Here is a 23496-nt window from a genome sequence, read left to right as displayed (position 1 = left end):
ACACACATGTGAGTGTATGTAATAAGCGGTGAAATTAAATCCTGGCTGAATCTTAAAGGTGACCCGTAAAGCCCGGCAAAGTCAAACAACAAAGTCAGAAGACAGGGCTATATGTCCACCCCTTGAGGTCTCCTCGAAGGTCATCCCTCTCTCTGCATGTGGCCCCTCAGTCTAACACCAAATCTTCTATCAAAATGTCACCAAGCATTAGCCAAAGACAAAGGGGAAGGACGCTGTGAAAGCCCCTGCATCCATCTCCCACTGTCAGTGCCATGAATAGGCCTACTCTAGTCTAATTAGACCTGTTTATTTGTTGCCATGCAGAAACGGAGGGATGAGAAAAACAAAGTGGATGAAGGAGGAGGGAACTATCTCCCTCTTCACAATGCGAGCAGGCGATAGAGGAGCAAAGAGCGCTGATGCATGTGTGCACAGGCACATGCACAGAATTACAGAAGAGGGCCTAATGCGTTCGGTTTAAAGTCTTAAAAGAGAGGACAGGGGAGGAAAAGTGCAAAAAGGAGAAGGAAAGAGGGGATATGTGCATGACCAATTGTTTCTGTGTCTTCTGAACCTCACCGTAAGCTTTTATGCAGCCCTTGTTTTTTCTTGCCTGGAGGTGTAATATTAGACGTTATATGCAGGAGATCTTCCACATGCCCCCACACCCTTTCCTGTCGGCCTGTCCTCTCCCTCGCGAGCACAGGCCTTCATTACCAAAGAGACACCTTATCATTATTGCAAGGTGCAGCCCAGACACCTAAAGCAAGCGCCACTCCATTTAGCACAGGAATCTTGTTCGACAAATTACCGTCTCGGCAAAAAAATGCCTTTTAGCGAATCAAACTCAAAATTACGCCTACATGAGCAATGATCTTGGTTTGCAGGGAAGGAGGCAGAAGAATGGAGGGATTTAGAGGAGGAGGGGGAACGAGGATAATGAGCAGAAATGTAGAGGATGGAAGTGGCCTTTTTCTCTTCTCCTGGAGCAGGTATGCAGGTTCTATCCCTCAGGTTGATGACAAGTTAATTGGTCTCATTGGTTGCTCAGGTAACATTACACCCAACCGCCCCGAGGTCCATAGCTGATAGACCATTGTTCGAAAAAATTATATATATCTCGGTAACATAGAATATATAAGCAGCAATATGTGAGATGAGAGCGTAATGGGAAGCAAAAATAATCAAGTAAGCACAAACAAACTTGTTGACCACATGAGTGAACTGTGGACCCACAGGTCATGTTTGCCTTTTCCCCCCTCTCTGTCAGTGTCGTATCACTCCACTGATGAGTCCTGAAATCTGATTTAGGATCAGATTTCACCGTAGCCTAACTTCAGCCAGGCTGATGGGGGAAAAGTCTCTCATGAGCTCCAGTCCACTAAAAAATATCCTATTAAGCGTATACAGAGCACAAGTTACATCTATTTCCATTAAGCAGCTTTTCATTATGATTCTTTGGATGTGGGTCCAAAGTCAATGCCACTGTTTATCCGCTGCTTGTATGGCTTCATGGAGACAAAGTTTAATGGATTAAAGACAACTTTGACTGGATTTAACATTTTTACAAATGGACTTTGTGCTTACACAGTCCAGTCTAAATATATGCACAAGTCTCACGCCTCTGAAGAGGCAATATTTCAAACTAAACTCAAACTGAAACATGAAAATAAACAGTCAGACACTGCCGGGTCGCAGTCACCACTTACTGCCCTTGCTAAAGATTTTTCCAGCATCAAAGGCAAAGCCAATCTACATAGCTAATGCCTCCAGTTTTTTTTTTTTTTCTTCCTCCGCTTCCTCGAACTCAAAACAGCAAAGACCAATGGGAGTGAAAAAAAAGGGGGATTTTTCTTTTGCCGGCAATCTGGAAACACTCTCTAGTTAATTAGGGTTGATTGGAAATGAACCGCACAAACAAAGGGCAGCCTATGCCCCGACTATTATGACCGTGCACACGTGCACGGGGGGTGCGGGCGGTGGTGGTGGTGTACTATAACCACCTTCGAAGCACGCCCTGGTAAAAGCTCTGCTCTCCAGACTCTTCTCCTCTGTCTCTTTACCCCCCTCTCACCCCCTCGCCCTCCACCTCCACCTCCACCCTCAAGATTAAGGGAATGCACCGCCAAAAGAATGTGTGACGACCTCCAGCGCCACGGAGCAAAACTTCCAGCCCCTGACGCCACAAAAGGCAAGAAGGTAATTAAGTTTGAAAGAATAGAAGCACTGCCACAAACAATGCCGCAGTGTCCATGGGGAGGGATTGGACGGGGGGGGGGTGTATGTGTGCGCCTATGTGTGTGTGTGTGTGTGTGTGTGGAGGGGGGGGGGAGGGTGAAGCAGAAAAGCTATTAGCATTCAGTGGCCGGGTGAGAGAGAGAGGAAGGAGGGCAAAGGGGAACTGAGGATGGCATTCTCTCTCTCTCTGAGCTTCTGCCTGTCTTTCTCTATCGCAGCATGACACGTCTGTTCATTCTTTTTTTTTTTATTTATCTCTCTTTTTTATTCTCTCTCAATCGCCCTCACATCTGGTTTGGACCCCCCCTTCCCCACCACCACCACCCCTTTCTCATATCAGCCCCCCCCCTTGCTACACTGCAACAGTTCCTCCAGTGCTCTATTTGGCCCCTTTGCTGTTTCCTCGTTGTTGCTCCCCATGTGAGGGGTGCCCTCCTACAGACGACACACACTCCGACGAACGAAGTCACACACACACAAACACACGCACACACTTTTTTTTTTAAATTTCAGCTTCATCTCTTTGTTCATTGTTTTTCCAAATTTGGTTCTGCCTGTGCTTAACGTTATACCTTACTATGGCGATGCACACACGGTATCCTCGGTTACCACTTTAGAGCGCTAAGAGCTAACTGGATTACCACCCTACGCACTCAACTTCACACACACACACACACACACACACTTGCGGCACACAAACACAAAACATACACTGGGAGCTTTCATCTTTTTTTTTGCCACATCTCCAGCAAAGCAGTTTAACTCAATTAGCAAAGAATGTAATTTTATTTACAGACTCCCAAGTAACTCTCATAACACACACACACACACACACACACACACACACACACACACACACACACACACACACACACACACACACACACACACACACACACACACACACACACACACACACACACACACAGACATAGACTCATACAGTATAAGCAAACTGTCCCTCTCCCACGTGGTTGGAGCTAAGAAAGAAGTATTCATTGCTCATGCATGTGTGTCAGTCAGCCTGTGTGTGTCTGTGAGTGTGTGCGTGTGCGTGTGTGCGCATGTGTGTTCGGACAGTGGAAAGATCATGAGACACATTTACGTCAGATGAGTGAATCAGACAAACCACCGCTAATTTCAAAGAGGGATTCTTTTGAAGGAAGGAGGGTGAGAACGGGTGGTTAAAAGTCGGAGAGAGGCAGACAAACAGCGACAACAATAGGTTGTGAGAGCAAGTAAAGTAAAACGCAACTTTGCGCGTGTTTGTGCACATTTGCCGATCTCCTGTCGGTCCCTTTTTCTGCCCAGTTGGGGAGAGCGAGTCACCAACTAATTGTGGTTTTGCGGTGTTATGTGTTTAGTAATCTGCCTCTCTTTGTCTCTGCATCTCACCAGAGACGTGGATTACTGCTAAAATGATGACTGCTTAATCCTTGATTTGCCTGCGCTAAATAAATATTAATCTAGCCTGCGCATCATGCTCTTGTAAGGTACAACATACACAATATGAAAGGGCTTAGCTGTTACATAAATCACAACCTTATCTTTTGGATGGGGCAAAAAGCATGGGACTGCGCGCGCACACACACACACACACACACACACACACACACACAACCTCATCTCCGCAATACTATAAGCCCCTTTCACACAGCCTGTTAAAACAGGAATGTCGTGACTTTTATACCACACTGTACAAAAGGTGCAAATATGAAATTTGGTGGGTCTGGGGACTTGTAGTTCAGTCTTTAAGAAGCTGAGGTGGTGGTCACAGAGCGAGGTGGCGTAGTGGGACAGACTCTGATGTGGCTCTGTTTCGCGTCAAGCCTGTGCTTCCAGTGAATAAGCGAAAGCTCTTGCGTGTTGAAGACAGTGGCTCGGTTAGGGCTGGGATTATTCGCTGATTTGAAAACTCTAAAATGTACGTTTTCTCTATGGAGCTTGCAGGTGCCCACCATTATAGACCAGTCCAGGAAAATGACATTACAAATATCTCTCGCTTGTGTTGATTCAGACCCCTCGATATCTCTCACTCTGCCTCTCAGCAGGTTTGTTTGGCAAAAAAATATGCTGGGGAAGTGAAAAATGAAAGCTACCATTGCTGGACTCTCTCCTTCACCCTCTCTCTCCCCCTCACACATACACACACACACACACACACACACACACACACACACACACACACACACACACACACACACACACACACACACACACACACACACACACACTTAAATTGACAAGGCCGTGGTAGTGCAGCGCAGAAGAGGTTAAGCAAACACTGTCCACGTCAGTCAAGGATAGCACACACTCAACAGACAGACACAGGGAGCAGTCTCTGACGCAGACGTTTCACATCCACCTGGCAAATATAAACGGCTGGTTATGCTGTATCAACCACATCCAGCCTCGGATCCTTTGCTTATTTTATGTTAAGATAACACTGCTGCTTGTGAAACAACTTGTACGTGTGACTTATTTTAAGACTCCAAAAAAACAAAACAGCAATGATATAGCCCTAAAATACTTTCCTGGTCACGGGCTCAGCGGCCTGAAATTATTAACATGAAGCACTTTTCCAGCGCTGAAATCAGTTTTGCAAGAGCAGTTAAGTTCCGCTGATATTTGGGAACCTAATATGAGGCATTGCAAACTAATGTAGCAACTCCCGCTACGTGCTGCCAAAAGTTCATTCCTTTTTAGGAGAGGGGGAAAAAATGTCACAAATGTTGCCCTATTTGGTGAAAGACGCCTATCAGTATCAGTTGACCGAAAAACAGGCCCGCGGTGCAGCTAGTGGATAGTGCTTTTTAAAGTGTATAGTCGATGCCTTGTTTCACAGCAGCGTCTTCAAATGCTTATTATTGCTGTAACGTGGTCTGAACAAGTAGGGACATCGTGTCTCTCAATTGTGTCAATGTCAGCTTTGCGTAACCTGTTCTTAGAAGAGGAGAGAAGAGAAGAGAAGAGAAGAGAAGAGAAGAGAAGAGAAGAGAAGAGAAGAGAACATCTGCTTTTACAGTGAGTTAAGTCAGGAAAGGCAGAGACACCTTGTTAACTGTGAAGACGTTTCTCGGACATGGCGAGTGAAACCTTCCCGTTCTGTTCCAGGGGTAACAATAAAGTTTAAAGTTCAAACCCCAACTGTTTTCTAAAGACAGTACTCAGCGCGACCCCAGCCCTGTCATTATCTTCATAAACATAATCATAGGGCAGGTATCCTGACTGACGCCACAAGCTATGTGCCTCTCGCTTAAACATCTCCCGAGCACTTCTGTGACACGCCACAAACAGGCCATTAATGTCTCGAGCGTTTCGAGGGGTGGGGGAATGTGCGGGGCCTTGCGTAAGAAAAAGCGCAGATAAAAACACACATTTCGGGAAACACTTGTTTACAGAGATGGGAGTGCATGAAAGTTTTGTGGAGAGAAAAAAAAACATACGAAAACACAAATGCACACATACCTTTTGGGGGGGGGGGGGGGGGGGGGGGGGGGTTCCCGAGAGCTCGAACACTCGTGACAGGTCTAATTTCTGGACCCAGGGAATTACTAATTAACTTAAGCTTTTGGCTCTCTATTTAATTAGAGAGGTCTCCAAATGAACTTTAGACCAAAGCCATTTGCTTTTCAAACAAACCCCCTTTTCTGACAGCTGTTGTGAGTTTGCCCTCTTCTCACAAAAACCACAAGGAAAGCACAGTTGTTATTTATGCCATCATAGGCTCTTTTCTGGTTACCGTGGGAGGGAAGGGGGAGACAAAAAAAAAAGAAAAGAGAGAATGGCGGGAGGGCGGGGGGGGGAGAGGGAGAAGAAAAATGAGCAATGGAGTTGAAAAGTGTACATTTTAATTGGATTTCACTACAAACAAACAACTGTCAGATGTAATTAGTGTGGTTTTAGATTAGCGCCACAATATTCCTTTATCGAAAAAGGGGGGAAAAAAGACATGTCACGGAAATCCGGGGCCACGCAGCCTGCAGAGAGGGAACCGGGATGAAATTGAACCATTACTTTAGAGTCTGCTGTAAGAAATAACCACTATTATTTTTAAATAAATGACACAAGAACATACTGAAATCGAATGTGTAGCATAGAAAAATGATCAAAAAAAATTAAATTCAAGCTTCTTTCCGTGTGTGTGTGTGTGTGTTACAATGTATTTAGTGTGGCAACCGGGGGACCGTGGGGGTCAATGACGAGGCAGCTGAAGACCAGAGTCAGCAGTATCTCTCACACACACACACACACATGCACACACTGATTCTGCTTACTGCGAAGCAAAGTCACGCTCAAAAAGACATACGTATATTTCTTTTTAATTATGTGTAATATATAGCCGGGAAAGGGCAAGCAAATGCACTGTGTTCTATTTTAATAAAAACCTGGTAGAAGGGTGAGTATCTCTCCAATAAGCCACAAAGGCCAGTGAACCATCCATCACCACATCGTGACACTTGTTTAAGTACTGTGTTAAGGCAGAGCTCCGTTCCTCAGCCATACTTTGCTTTTTTAACAATTCCCTCCATAGCCTCCCTATATCTGCTCATCTCAGCGGGGATGAAACACGGCGAAAACTCCCCTTCTTTATTTAGTCTAGGGGCAGGGAGCTGATACATCAGCGAAAAACCACTGACAAAACCAGCCCTGTTAATACCTACAATTTCATATACAAGAACATTCCTGCGCCTGCTCTGCTCTTCTTCTTTACTGTCACGGGAGAAGAAGAAAAAAAAGTAGTCTTGTTTTTTTTTTCCCTCTTTTAAAAGCAAATAATTAAAGATTATTCCACGACTGGTGCCAGGCCAGAAAAAAAAAAGAGGCATGGTTTGAGAGGGATAGTGTTGGCTGGAGTCTCCTCAGGGGAGTTGAGGGAACACATACTTTTCTTTTTGACTATATTAGATCAGACTGGGAACTACGTTGGAAAAAAAGGGAGTATTTTGTTTTGTAATACTGTGCACATATGTCACCTGCAACTATAGTAACATCTGTATTTCTGTTTGAGACATATGCTGTCCATTAAGTCAAATGAGTATAGTTCATAATAATAATAATAATAATAAAAATAATAATAAAAAACAATTGAGAAGTCTCCGTGCAACTGGAGTTAAATTCTTTGGTAAATTCGTCTCATCTCTCATTACACTGTTTGTTTATGCCCACAACTCATGCATAATTAATTATCCACTTATTCCCTAACGAACCCTGCCAATGGCCTTGATATCCACATGCTATTGCCTTCAGGAATACCACACGCCAATCATGTCGCACACATGCGATATGCATGCATACAGAGGCGCTCGCAGACGTCGACACACATACAGAATAACGTGAATGAGCCGGGGAGTAGAGGTAAAGGTGATCGGACGCAGACGGTTTATTCAATCATTTCTGCACATACACAGAATCAATCTCTTATTTCTCCATTTTTTCCCCCCTAAAGCTCTGTTTATGGGCATATGTCCTATGACTGGGTTCTCTGCCTTTTCAATCCCTGCCTTTGTCTTTGGCCAACAAGGGAGAGAATGCATCATTTGTCATGAGACGTCTTGTGCTATTGTGGTGTATCTTTTCTCAAACCTGGAGAATCTTAGTCATTCATTAACTCCCCCCCACCCCCTTCTTTAGTCTGAGCTCGTCTTTTTTAACTTCTGTTTGCATCAGGTAGCCGGGCAGTTATTTTTTTTTGCTGCTTTTTGTTTTTAGCCTCACCAGCTTTTACAGCTATGAAAATACTTCTGAGAGCAATCGATAAAATGTGGCATATAACCTTTTGTAAGGGCCGTTTTTTTTTCTCCTGCTACTTGGTAAGTACAAGAGGGACAAACCTTTTTCTGAAACAGAAGGCTGCTGAATTCTTTGTTGAATATGTAAGATGAGGACTTTGAGGCAATCGCACGGAGCTGCGGGGCCGAGCGCGGCATCCTTCACAGTGAGCGAATCGAGGAGTACAGAGGACAAACAAATGTCACAGTCTGAAAGGTAACCGCAGCTATACTGATTCGCGGGGGATGAAATGAGCAGTGGCGGAAATGTACAGTAATGAAGCAAAGGTGCAGAGATATCAGCGAGGAGGAAGAGGAGGAGGAGGGTGAGCATTGCATTCAAATCCCCCTATCGCTGCTAACTATTAACTCCCCTGTCTGCCATATCTGTCAAAAGGAAAAATAAAAAAAACAACATCCACTGACGCACATCGAGCAAATCCGTGAGACAGTATGAGTGAAATAGAGAGGGCCTCGGGTTTTTTTTTAATCTGACCTGAACCTGGGAATTTCAGCCACCCCCAGAGCCAACAGGACCTCAGATCAAACAGACAGAGTCCCCTAACACACGGCCCCGACTGTTCTTTCCCCACCCGACAGAAACCCCCCACCCCCCTTCCCCTCCATTTCCACTTTGAAAATGAAAAGAATAAACATATTATTCTAAATGAAATACCCTGACCCGTGTTTTTTTTTTTTTTTCTTCTGCGGCTAATATCCTGTATGAGACGGCTGATGCAAAATAGGCACGAGAGCCTGAGAACGGGACAGAGCACAGAGGGAAGAGAAAAATCCCCCTCTTTTCTATTTTCCCTTAAGAGACCGATGAAGGCCTGGCAAGATGAGAGAGAGAGAGAGAGAGAAAGAGACAGACATAGACATGAGAGAGAGAAGGAGAGAGAGAGAAGGAGAGAGAGAGAGAGAGAGTGAGGGGGTAACGCAATCCTAACTGGCGCTGGACCAACAGCAACAAAAACATTTAGATAACCGAGCTCAATAATGAATGATTTCAATGAGGACAAAAATTACATTTCCTACAGATAACATGCCCCCTTCCCATAACAGAGCCAAAAGAGCCTCAAAACCACGTCATGCTCCACAGTGGAGCGCTGGAGCATTATGCTGGGGGAGAGTTGTAGTAACTATATTAGGATCCTTTTACCCCACCAGAGACAGCGCTTTACTGGTTGTTAGAAGATAGAGTAGGCAGACCGAGGAGAAATATAGACCCGGCTATGACAACTCGACTAGCGCCACTGGAAAAGCAACAAATCACTCCTCAACTGACTTGGCCTGAGCTACAACACTACCGGCGGCACGGCTCAAACGATTACCGATCCGCAATACCCACTACAAGGGCCACTCAAAAATGTGTCCACATAAACATGGCCGGGGATCGCTGCAGTGCACTTGATCCTCACAGGTGGCGCGGGTCACGGCAACAATGCCATCCCCACCTTTCCTATCCACTGAGCACTCACTTCCTTTCACGCCAAAGTCTGTCAAGTTGCTTGAGAGGGGAAGAGGCAAGAAAAGAGGAGATATGGCGTGGAAAGGAGGCAGAGAAAGAGAGAGGAGTCTTTGTCCTCCTGCACTCAGCTCCGGCGTGTTTCCTCCTCGGCCCTGGCCCTGCATTAGCATATGAAAGGGAAGGGAAGGCGTGCAAAAGGTCAAAGAAAGAGGATCCTGTCCAATGAGAGACAACAAAAACAGGCCACAGCAGCCTTTGTGGCGTTCATGTTCTCCACCACCCAACCTCACGTCCCTCCCTCAACCCTGGATCATTTCCATACACCAGATGCAATAGCAATAATGACGGTTGATCATAAATTACGCACAAAGTCGATTTGGGTCATATGGAAGTCACAGTGGCGATTTTAAGCTGCGTCACCACCCTCGTGCCCCCGCCTATGACTACCATAGCTCACACACGCACACACACACACACACACACACACACACACACACACACACACAGACACACACACACACACACACACAGACACACACACACACCCAGGCATTCACATAAAACACACCTGCCTCGCAGTTCCACATTCCCCTCTACCCAGACGATATCCGACCAAATCCTGGGTAAACATCTCAATAAAGGAAAATGTAAGAACAGTGTAGTTTGATTTGATCCATGAAAGCCGCTCCCTTCCTTCCATGTAAAAGCTACCTGAGCCACATCCATCCACTACATAATTGCACACTCCAGTGCTTTAGGGATGCAGTTTAGTATATACATGGAGGCTTAGGAAGCCCGGAGTTTACCGCGGTTACTCTATTATCATACATATTGCCTCACATGACACCTTCCATCTGCTGGCACCAGAACAAACAGCGAGAAACACGGGGGCCTGCCGTTTCCGGGGGTGCTCTCCGGAAAACACAGTCCCTCTCCGCCAGCCACAGCGGCCGGAGACAGAGGGGAGAGATGGAGAGGGAGGGAGGCAAAAAAAAAGAAGAGGGGTGAAGCATTTCATCTCTCTTTCATCTCTGTCACCCAGTCAAGCGTTCAATGCCCCATTCAGCGCCTGCCCAGCATTATGCAAAATAATGCTAATCCCCTTTCCCGTGCTTTCACACTTGTATAAACCGCCATTCCTGCCACTGAAAAGCAATTATATCAGTTTACGTTCCTGTCAAAAAACAGGATTAGCATGCAAGTACTAGTAGCACCAACTAGGCCCAATGTCTATCCACCTTTGGCTAGCGGGAGGCACACAACATCTAATAGATCCCCCCCTCTCCCCCAGACAAAAAGAAGTCCTACTGCTTGGTTGGGGGTAACTCTAAAAATGTGTTGAAATTACATAATTTTGGACGGAGTGAAAAGGGTTGACGCTTTTCAAAGGCAGAACTCCTTGTCCCTGTTATTCAGGCCCGAGCTTTTCATTGCCAGAGTCCCAGTCATGTACAATAATCAAAAACAAATTCAGCCATGTCGCTACACAGGGGCCATAACAGCCTCGCAGTCCAAGTCTTGCTTCACAGGCAGCAGTGTACTGCACATGTGACACACACACACACACACACAAACTGAGACACGACACGAAACTGAACCCTCGCCCTCCCCTCTGACATGTTGCCGCCACATGCGCATGACCTTGCCAGTGCAGGTGTGCACATGCAAACGCACGCCGAGACAGACGAGGAAAGACGGCAGGGTGTTTTTGAATATGCAAATGCTTGTAGAAGCAGAACGTGTGTAAATAGGAGTTGGTTCAGGAAAGTCGGGCCTCTCGCTCTCTCTCTCTCTCTCTCTCTCTCTCTCTCTCTCTCGCTCTCTGCCCCCTCTCTTGTTTTGGGGGCACGAGGACACACACCCATCTTGACTGACAACAGATCAGGGGACATTAGTCAGCACAATTAGCCAAGTCGTCATGGCGACTAATGAAATTTGGCAAAGCGGCCAGCCCGAGACTTAAATGAGCTAGCTGGTTATGTGCTCGCACGGGGGGTGGACTGGCTGACTGGCTGGCTGGTTGCCTTACACACACCCATTATTCTCTTTTCTGCCGTGGCGGTACAATAGAGTCACTTGTATCTCAGCCGATACCCACCGGCGGTACAAGCTCTCCGCCTGACAATTTGCATATGTTAATATAATTAAGTGCTAATTACACTAAAACTCGCATATTCACAAGCTCCCACCCCGGGAGCTACGGAGGGGCTTGATCTCGTTCCAAGTCTTTAACCCTCCTCCGCCTCTCGCACAGTGTGTGTGTGATGGAGAGAAAGTGTGTGTTAGCGGTGGTGCCCCAGGGCTGACACAGGAAGCCCCCCCTCTTTGAGACATAATGCCGAGCTGCTGTGGACTTCTTAGCTTCTCCCCCTACAGGCCTCCCTGAGCCAGAAGACCCTGACACTACTACTACTGCTGGCTGTCACCCCTCGCTCTGTCTCGCAGACACCACACACACACACACACACACACTACATAACCAAGAGAATATCAAACCTTGATCTCCAGAAAATCCAGCTGTTAGGTAGCACTTTGCATCAAAAAACTACATGCTTCGAACGGTTGCATAATACATGTTGCATAAAACACCATCTATGAAAAATCTTAAGAAGAAGTGCGAAGGAGAAAGACAACTTGGTCCGTCAGAGTCAAACACTGACGGTGGCTGGGATTGTATCTACACATGGCACAGCTTGGAATCGTCAAAATGAAGAATTTATGATTTTACTTTGTCAATTTAACCAGCATATCCGTGTGAGGGAAAAAACGCTGGATATTAGCTTTAATATTGAATCTCCTCAAAGCCTGTGACCGGAATGATAGCAGTTATTTTTGAGCCGCAAATAAGAGACAAAAAAAAAAGATCTACATGGTTCCCCCAGTGAGTATGCGTGTATGGATGTGAGAGTGTGTGTAGGCCTGCCGTTTTAATAATGGAGGACAGGCGGTTGTGCTTTTCACATTGTAATGGCCGTGAATCAGGGAGGAAGCCAAGCGGTCGTGCTACAATTACAGATCTTTTGTGCCTCTTCCTCTGTCTCTCTCTCCCTCTGTCTTCTTGTTTTCACTCGCTGACACTGTCCCTATCAAGAGCATGTTAAAACAGTCTACTCAGTTCTGCTGCAAAGGCTGAATGGGGAATGAAAAAATTGGTGGCTGACTGGCGAGGGTGGGGGGGTTCACACTGTGCTGCTGCTGGACACGCATGCACACACGCATACGCACACACGCATACGCACACACGCATACGCACACACACGCACCAGATGGTACAGGAAGGAGGATTAAATAAACACACATGCACAGACACACACCTACTGGCAGACAGACGCCTGCGTGTGTGTGCGCACTGTCCCTTAATGAAGGTCTATGGGGAGTCAAAGGGTCCAAGCTCATTTAGTTGACTTTCAATGAGATGCAGCATTATGACTATGGTAATACGCTCCCCAATAATCATACACAGGTCATTGTGTCAGAGTGATTCATCTCTATAACACACATACGCCAGATGTTATTGCGCCTGAGAGTAAATCTCCTCGGTGGACGTCAAACGGGCTTCTATGCAAAAGAGGCTGAAAAGCGGAGTAGAAAAAAGGAGGAAGGGAAAAATATATTGTTATAGCAGTCCAGCGTGCAGTAAGCTATACTGTTCGCTCGAGCATGACGGCTGGTAATGCAGGTTTGGATGTAGCTCTGGATGAGTGTGTGTGTCTTTGAGGAAGGGGAGGGGGGGGGGGGGGGGGCTCCTGTTCTCTAATACCTGCTACTCGGATTACCACAGCGTCTTAAGTATTCAACCGGACTCATATTTTCCCTTTCTGCCTTTTTAGCCAAATTGGCTGTCTTTACACTGTAAGGCAGCGATATAGCCCTCCTTACCAAGGGCCTATGGGGGGGGATCCACGAGGAAGAACATTAAAATGCAGCGATAGCCTTGTTGCAAAGCTCCTCTCTATTTCTTTCTGTCTCCCTCTCTCTTTCTGCAGCAAAGGCTTCTAAATCATCCAGCCTCCTCTATTAGACGGGAGACTTATTGAGGTAGAAACCATAAAAAATGAAGAAGGGAAATTTAATCCTTGAAATATTGATTTGCACATTAATATCAGATAGGCAGAGGGCAATCTAGCCGGGTGGAAATGACACATTGTCGACCCCTAGGAGAGGCCCGAGCCAATCTTCTGGCTGCATGTGTCTTGGGCCCAGGAGTTATAGGACAGACTCAGCCCCTGTCTCCCTCTCTCTCTCTCTCTCTCTCTTTCTCCCTCTCTCCCTCTCCCATCCTCTCCTCCTCCCAGTAGCCTCTCATCCCTCTCATAACCCCCCAACCACCATCACCCCCCCTCCATCCGCACCCTTAATGAAGGCTGCAATGCTGAAAATGCATTAGCTTTTAATAATCAAGAGGCATTTTCAAGCCAACAGCTATTGTCCTCCCAGGGCTATCTCGCCCATCTCTCACACTATATATGTTTTTTTTTATTCCTCCCCTCGACCGCCACGGATAGAAATTAATGTTACAAGCTGCTTAACTAACATGCAGATACACACACACTCACACACACACACACACAGCCTTTGAAAGAGCTAAAGACACAAAGCGAGCAGAAAAACAAAAACAAGAGGGGCCTGGGCTTCTGCAAACGTAAACCTCAAAAAAATTCCCTCATTTGCAGAGTGAGACAATGCCATCATTAACTGATGAAATAGACTGCAAATACACCGGATCATCTCCTCTCATTATTTCACATTTTGGATTTTTTTTAAATAATTTCATTTTTTTATTATAATTATTATTAGGCCTCAGCTGTATTTTTGGAATGAAATGAAGGATTCTATGCAAATGCAATTAAAATCCTCTGACCAGAGATGAGATCCATGCAGTCCAAAAATACACCAGTTTGTGAAACTATAAAAATTATCTGATTTAATCTAACATTTAATTTGCTGAAAAATACAAGTCTCTATTTAATTTAGGAATTTCAAATTTGAAACACCAATCTTACGTATTCTGACGAAACAACAATAATAAAAACAAAAACAATAAGATATTTATTCTGATCATTATTCGAATAAAACTAATCATGTTATTAAAAGGTGTTGTGGTGTTCCTTGTTTGCTCTGTGATATAATACAGAAAATCCCGTTTTTGGATTCCAAAATAAATGTGCATTCTGTGTCATATTTAAAAAACGTGTACGCATTCCATAATCCACAAAGATTTAAAAGTGAGACACGTTGGGGGGGGAAGGCTGCTTTAAAGGCGTCTTTTTTCGCTGGTAAACACGCTCCGAAATCCACGTAAAAAGCCAGAGAGCCGCGTACAAATGGAGACAGTCCTATAAAAAGCTCTATCCTATATTGGCGCACCGTTCATTGGGAGCGTATAGTGTCCCTCTAGGCACACACACTCACTATACACAGCCTGTACCCGAGCTGGAGACAGACTGGCCCCTTGGCCCTGATGTTTTTTTTTTTTCCTCCCGTGCGATCGATGTCCCCCCCTGTCACTGTCGCGTCCCAATCCGAGCCAAGTCTACCTCTAAAAAAAACAAAAAAAAAACAGCCATAATACAGTGCGTAAAAACCCACCGGAGAGCCCCCCCACATCTGCGCTCTGGTTCCTCTAAATGACACAAAACCAGAGCAATCTGCAACTTAAAGGAGATGTTCGCAACCACAGATCTCTGGGATTTAAGAAACATTTCATACAAGGGGAATTATAACCCGATGAACCGACGCTCGGATGCATGGGGACCGAGGATGGAAATGGAAGTTGTAGACGATGTGGATGGAAGGGATTTAAAAACGCGTAAAACACCAGTGAAATGATGAAAGTGTGAGTTTTTTTGTAGACACACTCTGGTGTTTCAGATGCCGGTGCTGAGGATGAAACAGGGGGGAAGTAACTCAGGAGTTGCCTGGCTCTACAGGGACTCGCCATGCTATCGGTAGCCCAGCGATCGCTCTCCCTTCCGGACGACGCAGCCACCCACGCCTCGGTAAAAGTGCGACTACTTTTTTCTAAACGAGCGCAGCAGGTAAAGACGTGTGGACCGTGATCGGCGAATGTCCGTTTCTTTTTGGTCACGATCCTCTAATAAAATGTGGTAAAGAGAGTGGTTTTGACAAGATAGAAGGCGAAGGATTCCAGGCGGAAAGGAAAGGGGGGATCGTGTCGGAGGACCGATCGTGTCACTTTGGCCGTGAATGCCTGGAAGGTGCGCGAAACCACATGGGTTAAAGAACTGGCTCGGATCGCTGCGGTGCGTCCATAAGATCGCTTCAAAATCAATGGTTTGGTGGTCGCGGGGGTCTGGCACGGGGGGTGGACGTCCAGCCCCGAGCCCCCTCGAGTGGAGGCTCGAACGCGGACATGTCCGAGGGATCGGGCTCCTGCGAAAAAGACCATATCCGCACCGCAAAGCCACCAAACGGGGGGGAGGAAACGCTCATCGCCTCGGTGTGTCTACGGGGAGCGATCGGGTGTGATGTGGCCGCGGCTCGACCTCACTACCAGCGGTGTAAAGTTTGCAGAAAAAACGGCAGGTCTGGACGTGGGATCCTGCGGACACTACGCGTAAAGGGAGAACGCCTCCGATCCTGTCAGAGCCCCCTTGTTTTATTGAAGCGCCGGAGTTGCACTCTAACATCACGATATCCGCCTTTATTCTGGGACTAAAAGCGGCCAGCACCTGTTATCCAAGCAGCCTCGGTGTCAGGAGATCCACGGGCGGGATAGATAATCGATACCCGAGCCCCTAAATTTAACACACACAGCCCCAAAGTCACTCAATAAAAGTTAAAGGAAAAGGAAAGAAAAAAAAAAACTTACTTTCTTCCCCCCTCTCTCTCCAAAGCCGTCACCTCCGCTTCTCGTCTCTGCTCTCGGGGTTTTACAAAACAGTCACATCCAGCGGCTTTCGTGATCGGGCAATCAAAAACGTGGAAGAAAACAGGTAAAATTACAATAATCCTCCAACTTTATATTGGGAAGAGGGGGTAAAAACCACAAATGTCAAGCGGTCTCAGAGCTATCCCTTATTTTGTTTGGTTCCGGCGGCGGCGGAGCGACGTGTCGACGGGCTGCCTCGCAGTTTCTCTTGTGGACGAGGGGTCGGGAAAACGGAGGAAAGGAAATGAAAATCCGATATGTCTTTATTCTGCTAATTATTATCGTTTTAGCCCCTGTTTAAAAAAAATGGCTGATTAAGTTGAGTGCGCATGTCTTTGTGTGTCTATTTCCCGATATGCACTCTGGGAATGGGTAGAGAGACACAGAGAGAGAGAGAGGGCGAATAGGAGAGAGAGAGAGAGGGAGGGAGCAAAAGAGAGACGGAGAGGGAGGGAGAGAGAGAGAGAGAGAGAGGGAGAGAGAGAGAGAGAGAGAGAGAGGAGAGAAGTGTAATTAGTGAGTTGATCAACAGTCTCCACATTGCAAATGACGCGCACACGCAGGCCTGGCGGAGGCATGGGTCCGTGCGCGCAGCGGAGAGAGACCTTTTTGTTCGGCTTCTCTCTGCAGAGGCCAAATCACATGTAGAACAATGGACGAGCGCTTCCTGCACAGCAAACAGGCTGCAGCGAAGATTACTCTCAAGTGCTTAGAAGTCATATTTCTCTATAATAATAATAATAATAATAAAATAAACAGGTTTTTGCACGGGGATATTTCTGAGCTGCAGCTTGGAAGGCACCGAGTTAACACACTTTTCATTCTTTCTTGATTTGACAAATATAAAAGAAATATTTTTCTCATATTTACAGATCTTGTTTCTGATGCATCTATTTGATTTAATTGATTATGACATTGCAGGTGAATTTGCTTTTCCTGTAGATGATCGGTGGTTGTGGATTTGGAGAAATGTTGGAATATAAAATAAAATACTTGTGTGACTTTCTGTGTGAGGTGTGGAAGTATTCATGAATGGATCAATGAGAAACCTTTCAAAGATGTGCGTAAAAACTACAAAACCGTTATGTGCCACGACAAAAGCGGGCCTGCACACATTATGTAGAATATATTTTATAGGAATAACAATATTTATGTAGAAAAGCGTAATTACGCAGTCACAAACGTGATGAATTTACGCACGGGTCGGACTGTTTTTGCCTGTCTATATTGGCCATCCTAGGTCCTGATGCAGGTGAGGACACCGCTCTGTTGGCACATATGGTCCATGTAAACATCCAAGCTTTCCCCCCCCCAAAAAAAAAAATCAGAGCCACGAAACATCAGAGTATAATCCGCCACATGTTGGAAAGCCATCAGTGCCCTTTCGGGACCGCCGAGGCCCCGTGTGGGTTCAACAGAGCCAAACTGCAAAATCCAATACAAGGTCACATAAAAAAAAAATCCCCCACTCTATTCAAAGCTCCATTCACAGGCGTTTACATTTAGTGTCCTTTTAGAAAGTGCATCGGTGTGTTGGCCCTATACCCTCTCAAAGCAATGTGTGTTTCCCCCCTTGTGTTGTTTTTTTTTTAATAGTGGCTTTTGGACAAGAGGAAGACTTTGCACAGTCTCAATCGGGGGAGAAAATCAAGAGATCTTGTTCGCCTTCATGGAAAAAAATCGAAGCTGGGGGTGAATTGAACTGCATGAGCCGGGGCTTGGGATGTGATTATAAGGCTGCTGCTGGCAAGTGAACTACTAGGTCTACTTTGCAGCCACATTGACTGGACTGCGCCCCGTACCCACTGGATCCTTAAGAAGCCAAGAGATCCGAGCCCGACCCGACCCGCGGCTGTTTATTCTGGGTTTAGAGAGGTCTCTGACAAAAGGGGGTGGGTGGGTCGGGGTGAGGAGCAGAGGCGTCACTTTTCACCCGGATCCAAGGCTCCTGCTGCTGCCGCTACTGCTGCAGCTGCCTCCCTGTCCTCCAGGGGGGTTTTCCTAGCCTGTCAGCCTTGGGAGGCGTCGCGCACAGACGGCTTGGAGAGTTCACTCTATCCGCTGCTGAGGCGGACGCGCAAAATAACCATAAGTCGCACCGTGGCTTGCGTCGAGGCTTCTCCAAGCTGCATGGAAGTGGACCTATTTCTCTTAAAACAGCCAAACGGAGGACTTTTTATAGACACAGCCCATCGTGCCTTTTCTCTTTTTTTTTACTCGAGCGTTTCCCTGTCTTTGAAAGGATGTACTTATTCCCACTTTATTCTAACGATCCAAATTGTGCGCGCCGGTGACTATTTTTCTGCAAACTTTCGTTTGTTATTTTATTCGTTTTCAGTGAAAACGCTCAAGTGCAAAGCGGATTTAGAGAAGTGATACAGGCGGCGTCTTATCGTAACCTCCTGCGTTTTGTAAATCCCCCCCCCCTCTCTCCACCCTCCCTCCTTCCCCGCAGACGATGCTCTTTCTCCGGAGAGCCGCTCCACAATGGACCGCGTTAACTAACATTTCGTCCCATTTCCATATCAGCGGCATCCTCAATTAATTATAGATTTTTATCTGTAAACTCCGGTGTCTGTGTGTGTCTGACATTGTGTGTGTGTGTGTGTCTGTGTGTCTGTCCTGCTTGTGGTGCCTTAATGTCTGTGCGTGTGCGCGCGAGTGTGCGAGTATTTGTGTGATCTAATGCAAATAGGAAATATATTTCACAGTGGCACCAGTCCAGGAGGGGGTGGCACAAATTAAAACTCTTAAAAAGAACAGAGTAATTATCGAACGTTATACGTGTTTGTTTTATTTTCTAATGCGTCTATTGACAGTGTGAAAGGTGCTGAACACTCATAGTGATCTTGTGTCACTTCAGTAGATCAATAACTTGGAATCGTCTGGAGATATTACCATATTGGCGTGACACACCAGGGGATGCCACCATTGTTGGTGCGTCAATATATTCGATGAAGTCGAACTGGAAAGCTGACTTGATGTGTCCGTTAGATTCTCTGTGCTGTGTATATTTTTTAAAGGAGTAATATTGTCGGTTCTGCAGCCCGTCCTGGTGTTTACGACAAGCGGTCACCTGGATGTGCGCACAGACTTCCACCTTGTTTGTCCAACGCGTCGGCGCCCTCATGGGGTTGCATGGCTGACCCCTGTGCCCCATCAGGACACGCACAGAAACACGCCAAAAAAAAAAAAAAGAAGCACACAGCTCTGACCCGCAACCTGCCACAGTGACCCACTGGCCAACTCTGCTCCAGCAAACACACACCGACACAGACACACAAACACAAACAAGCTCCATAAAGGCCCATTAAAACATCCAATAACCAGCTGTAAGTGCAACTCCACAAACACAAAGATTCTTTGCAGAATAATTAAGCCAAATAGAAATAAATGCACGTTAAAAATATTTCTTCCAAATATGCCCAGTATTTAAAACGTGTATTTGTAGCAGAATAAGCTAAAAGTAAAATTCTGACACATAAATCCTCTGAACGTAAAACAACTTGCAAGCTGTCACTTGTGTTAAATTAAAGTGCAGAGTTGTAAAAATCAATTAAATGCATTTAAAAAAATCAAGGCAGAATTATGTCGGTGATTCCAGCGAAATTAACGTCTAAAAAAACGTCCTTTCGACATATTTGCTGAGAGAAAACACAACACAGAAACATTTCCCTCTCAAACAATCAAAGGAGAAAATGAAGAAAAAATAAAGAACTAACATTTCTTTTGCATGTAGATGCTCAACATAAACTCTATCGACGTTTTCACACTCAGCCCTAAAGCGCCCCAGCAACGCTCCATAAATATGCAATCGTTATAAAAACTTCAAATTCACCTCCTCTTATCTCTTTTAAATCCCACCAAAAAAAAAGAGCATAAAGTGCACAAAGCCAATGGAGGAGAAGAGAGATAAAAAATGTAGAGTCGGTACCTTTGGTATAAAGCATTCCGTTTTTCTTCTTTTCTGTCTTTCTCTTGCTCAGTAGCGATCCGATAATAGCATATGGAAAGTGTTTTCAAAATGCCCAGATTTGGCACATTGTCATTGAAAAGAGAGGAGCGCAGTGATGCGGTGCTACAACAGGGGAAATGAGTTGCGGATTGGACGCAGCCCGCCTCGGTGCGGACTTATCCCACTTTAATTTAATATTCCGCAATCACACACACTGGTGATGGCATATAATTCAAGGAGAAATTCAGAGGGAAGGAAATGTTTTTGTGTGTGTGTGTGTGTTTTTACACCACTTTATTTGATTAAGGAGAGAAGCGGCACAGTATTGTCTTTTTTGCCCTCCCCCCCCCCCTCTTTCTTAGGCTCCCCCTCCCTCCCCAATAAGGCTTTTGCACATTCATATATGTATATATATTTTTTATATACATGAAACATCTGGTACGTATTTGTTTGTTTACGCCTTTTATTTACAAATCAACAGCTGACTTCCCCTGGCGCGTCGATGTCCCCCCCCCCCCCCCCCCCCCCCCCCCCGCGCGACTGGAATCATCCCTAACGTAAAATCGAGAGCCATAAACGCTTGTCTGTAAAACACTGAACCCGAAATCGATGTATTGGGACATTTCGATCGATTATATAAACGAAAATCCATAGGAAACATGAGACCGGTATCAGCCCACTCTTCCGCTCCCTTTTAAAGAGAAAGAGAGAGGGGGGGAGAGAGGTGGGGGGGTCAGAGAAGAGAGAAAGAGAGAGAGAGAGAGAGAGAGAGAGAGAGAGAGGGGGAGAGAGAAAAAAAGGAGTGCTTGTAGTGCCTGGGATAAAAAAAAACTAAGACTGTCAATGCAGCTCTTTGCCTCAGTCACTTAGATCAGGGCTGCTCCAACATTTTCATATCAAGGAGCCCAAACAGACACACCTTGTGCCAATAAGGGTCCCCCCCCCCCCCCACTTAATTTGCATGTTAGACCCCCCCCCCCAAAATATAAGCTATATTATCATTGTTATTAATAAATGATTTATACATGTATTATAAATCCAGGCTGAGTGTGGCACCAGGTGAAAGACTTACATGTATGTTAATGAAAGGCTAATGAAACAAGAATTCTTTGTTGAGGGGTGGGTAGTGGTGGTGGTGGTGGTGGGGACCCCCTGCGTGGCCTCTACGGACCTCTGAGGATTCCTGAGCCGCCCCCCCAACCCCGACCCACCCCGACCTCCTCTTTACTTTTGGAGAACCCCACTGACTTCAGATGTCAAAGTGCTTCCAGATGCACAGTGATAGTGCAGCTCCCGATGACAACAATTAAGACAGGGGGGGTGGGGGGGGGAGAAGAAGAAAAAAAAAAGAAGAGCCCCTAATCAAACGGGGCCACACGGGATTACGTTGCCTTTCAAGGGTCAAGGGGAACCGCTTCAGCGACCCCCCCCCGCTCTCCCTCCCTCCCTCCTCCTCCAAATATCACGTTTCAGCATCACATAACCTGCAGCCCCCCCCCCCCTCACCACCACCACCACCACCACCACCACCACCCCACTGCAACAATCAAGCACTTGCAGGGGACACCATATAATCAGGTATGCAAATTCCAAAGGGGAAGGACATGATAGCCAGTGTGCACTGTCGAGATGGAACAAGTACATAAACCGTGCATTATATGCAACATGATATGGAAGGGGGGAGGAAGAGGAGGAGGCGGTGGGTTTGTGTGTGTGTGTTTGGGGGGGGTAAGAAATAAGGGGAATGGAAGGGGGTGGGGTGGAGTAGAGGTAAAATAAGGAGGTGCCAATCATGTAAAATTTACATGGGACCACAGCTGCTCGGGCTCTCGAGCCGCATGCATGGGGAAGAAGAGGTGGGGTGGAATTGTGTGTGTGTGTGTGTGTGTGGGTGGTGGGGGGGATTAGGAGACATGGGATGGACGGAGGGGTGGGTGGGCAGGGCGGTGGGGTCCCTGCAGCCGCCGGTGCCACTCGGTTTATTTGATAAAGAGCAATCCACGCCACCCCCTAAAGTCTTCTCCCCATGCACACGAGGGCGGATAGGGCGCAGACCCGGCGCCACATATACTCCCGAGGAAGAACAAGTGTTGTGGGAAGCATGTAGAACAACAAGAAGAAGGGGGAGTAAAGGGGGGGGGGGGGGGGGTGACCCGACCACAAGTGCATGCACACACTCGGGCACCAACGCGCGCACGCACACACACAGTCGTTGCTCCCCATGCGCACTGCACCGCTAACACCACCGCTGTCTCCATTCAGTGTCCCCTCGCCCTCCTGCCCTCCTCCCACTTGGCCCTGTGCTCCTCCCGATCTCTCCTTTTTTTTTTTTTTTCTCCATTGTTGATCCCTCTTTAATAGACACGCGTCCACTGTGTGTCTCCCTATATGGACGCTGGGATATAAAAGAAGTCCCAAAACGCCTCCGAGTGACGCGCACCAACACACATCCACACAGGCCGCCTCGACGCCAAATTCTATTGATTACCACTTAGATACACATGCACTTATAGACCTGTAAAGCTGCTCAGAGCAACACTGGCACCTGTATGCTCACTGTTAAAGAAGAGGAGATGTACTGATGACAAGATCCAGATAATTTCACTCATTCCAATTTAGAAATTTACCTACAATTTGCATATTTATATATTGAGACCTGCACGAAAGAAAATAGCATTTGTTTTCTGGATATCATTTTGAAATTTAAAATGCAAAATTGCCGGGAATTAACAGTAATGATAATAATAACAATCTATTATTCGACAGCGTTATATAAGTCAAATTAAAATCAATGAAAATGTGATGTGAAATTACACAAGGCCTGCTCTTTAATGGCCTCATGAAAGTAAGACTGCTACTCCATATGTTGTCACATGGCTTAGTTAAGTGCTTTCCTCATGACAAACCCGCAGCTCCAACATGTCAATTTAGTGGTCCGAGAGGTCCTTTTAGTTCTCCAGGAGCCCCCCACTCCTCCTCTCTCTAGGGGACCGTCACCCCTCCACCTTCCCACCCCATCATCCATCCATCCATGCCCCCCCCCCTCATTCCCCTCTTTCCTTCCCCTCTGATACTCAGTGGGCCATCCCAACACGGCCAATAACCCGGTCAGCGACGAGCGCGGTCAGTTCTATGGCAACAGATTGACATCTCGACATCAAGGGGGGGG

The 23496-nt window shown here is 46.3% G+C and overlaps 1 protein-coding gene across 4 annotated transcripts in view; it reads right to left on the bottom strand.

The window, feature by feature from the left end:
* Positions 1-20458, bottom strand: part of zfhx4 (zinc finger homeobox 4) — an 86860-nt gene extending 66402 nt beyond the window's left edge. For 2 of the 4 annotated variants that reach the window (XM_034573042.1, XM_034573046.1), the window contains exon 1: positions 16313-16772. The gene's annotated coding sequence lies outside the window, so the exon portion shown is untranslated. Of the gene's footprint in view, positions 1-11261; positions 11835-16312; positions 16773-20306 lie in introns of those variants that run through there. The other 2 variants (XM_034573043.1, XM_034573044.1) reach the window with 2 other exon arrangements.
* Positions 20459-23496: the final 3038 nt, after the last annotated feature.

This window comes from Hippoglossus hippoglossus, chromosome 20 (assembly GCF_009819705.1).
Source record: "Hippoglossus hippoglossus isolate fHipHip1 chromosome 20, fHipHip1.pri, whole genome shotgun sequence".
Classification (NCBI taxonomy): Eukaryota; Metazoa; Chordata; class Actinopteri; order Pleuronectiformes; family Pleuronectidae; genus Hippoglossus; species Hippoglossus hippoglossus.
This window is presented reverse-complemented; position numbering and strand designations above follow the sequence as displayed.